Source organism: Verticillium alfalfae, genomic scaffold (assembly GCF_000150825.1).
Source record: "Verticillium alfalfae VaMs.102 supercont1.4 genomic scaffold, whole genome shotgun sequence".
Taxonomy (NCBI): Eukaryota; Fungi; Ascomycota; class Sordariomycetes; order Glomerellales; family Plectosphaerellaceae; genus Verticillium; species Verticillium alfalfae.
Window position 1 is genome coordinate 1,844,804 of NW_003315035.1, and position 1,870 is coordinate 1,846,673.

Sequence of the window (1,870 nt, forward strand, 5' to 3'; positions counted from 1 at the left end):
GTGGGGGGCTTACGTTAGGCTTTGGTCATGCCATATAGAGATGTGAGCAGAACCAGAACGTCATCTCTGTAAGTCAAGTATGGGATAAGGGGGTTGTTGTATTCCAGAGAAAACCAGGCCTTTCCGACAGCTGGTATGGAATACTATGAATGGGGTTCCACCCCGCATAAGGATACCTCTCTCCAATTGCGTTACCAGGCTTCAAAACCCATCATTTCCTGTAGGTGGTTGAAGTCTCTATATACCGTCCCCAGACGTGGGACAGGATATGGTAGGTCGGTTGGCGTTCGGGCTTCAGTCCTCCAGGTAGCTCAAGCTCCTCCAGTCGGGCCAGGTCACCGTGGAGGGATCGCCTGCCCTGGACGGACGGGTAGGGCAGGTCATTGAGCAGTTGCCACACCGCTGACATCTCAGTGTCAGAGACTTGTTCGGATGCAGAAGGTGCAGGACTCATTTGCACCTCCATGTCTGCTGCCACATATGAGAGAGGGAAGATACAGATCAGGCACATCACGTGCTTTCGATGAGGTTGGAGATAGGTGCAGGTCAAGAGGGTCACGGAGTTGCAGAGAAGGAGGCGCCTCCGACTGAGGTGGGGTAGGTAGGGTAGACTTGGCTCTTCAACCCGCCATCACGTCCCCGGCTCTAAGCTCCATCCATCTAGCACAGCCGTCGAGCGCGGAAAGATGTGGGAAGAGTCGGCCCACGAACAGCATTCCAGAACCTTTCCCGCATCTTCTGAAACACAAAGTCTCTTGGTGAGTCGCCCTCCGTCATGATCCTGAAGCGGAATGATCATCGTTTCCTCTGCTTCGTTTGTCCAAAGTCCATCTGACCTCCCCCCCATCTTGGTCGTGCCTCTGCAACGCAAACCGGTTTTCCATCACAGGCAGCACCAGGCCCTGGCAGCCCTGGTGGCCCTGGCAGGCTCTGGCAGGCCCTGACAGACCCTGAGGTGGCACAATCTGACGGTGGCGATACTTGGCAACGTTCACGGCTGACTGTTGGACCCTTCGTGCCTCTGCCCTGACGACCAGCTAATTCAGCGACAGGGGTCAGGCCAAGGGTCATCCGACTCGACCTCTTCAGGCACTTGATTCGCTGCCAACTTGCCTAAACAGAAAGGATGGACGCCTCCCCCGTCACAACCGTCCACTCGTCTCAACCTTGTCGCGGCGATCGTTGCCTTGCTGTCCGCTGCTTCCACCTTCACTGGCCTTCCGCCTCCACACGCGTCCAGTCGCGATGAGTCCCGAGCGCAGGGTCTTGACCAAGCTCCTTTCCAGGCATTCCAAGACCAGCAGCGTCCTCCGTCCATCCCCCTGGACAACCGCCAGCACGCGAGCAAAGGTGCACTGCCACCACCGCCAGCTGTCGGGGGGTTGTGCCCACCTGGAAGCTGTCCACCGACTCTTGTCTTGGCTTGCGAACCGACTCACTGATTGTGCCAATGTCGTCAGTTCTGCATTCGCAAACCCTTTGCTTGCCGACACGAAACCTTGCGGGCGGCGGCCCAGTGAAGCGATGGGCAACCGGCCAGATAAATGTACATCCCAGAGGCCTCGCCTCTCAGAAAGCGTTTTTGGAAAGATGGGCACCATCAACTTCTCACTCCGTGGTGTCCCCTTGCCTTTGACTCATCCAGATACATATTTGTATATCTCGACGCCGTCCCCCTTCAAGCCAAGCCACACAGGGCGCCTACAGAACATATCAGAAAAGTCATCGTGCAAGTTGGTTGTACAATCAGTGCAGCTCATAGGAGAAGAGAGTGGCCAGGACTCCAGGCCACAACCAAAAACCACAACGACACCCCTTCTTTACCAAGCACCCTCTACCGCCGGGACAGCCCTACAATTTCTCTGAAGAA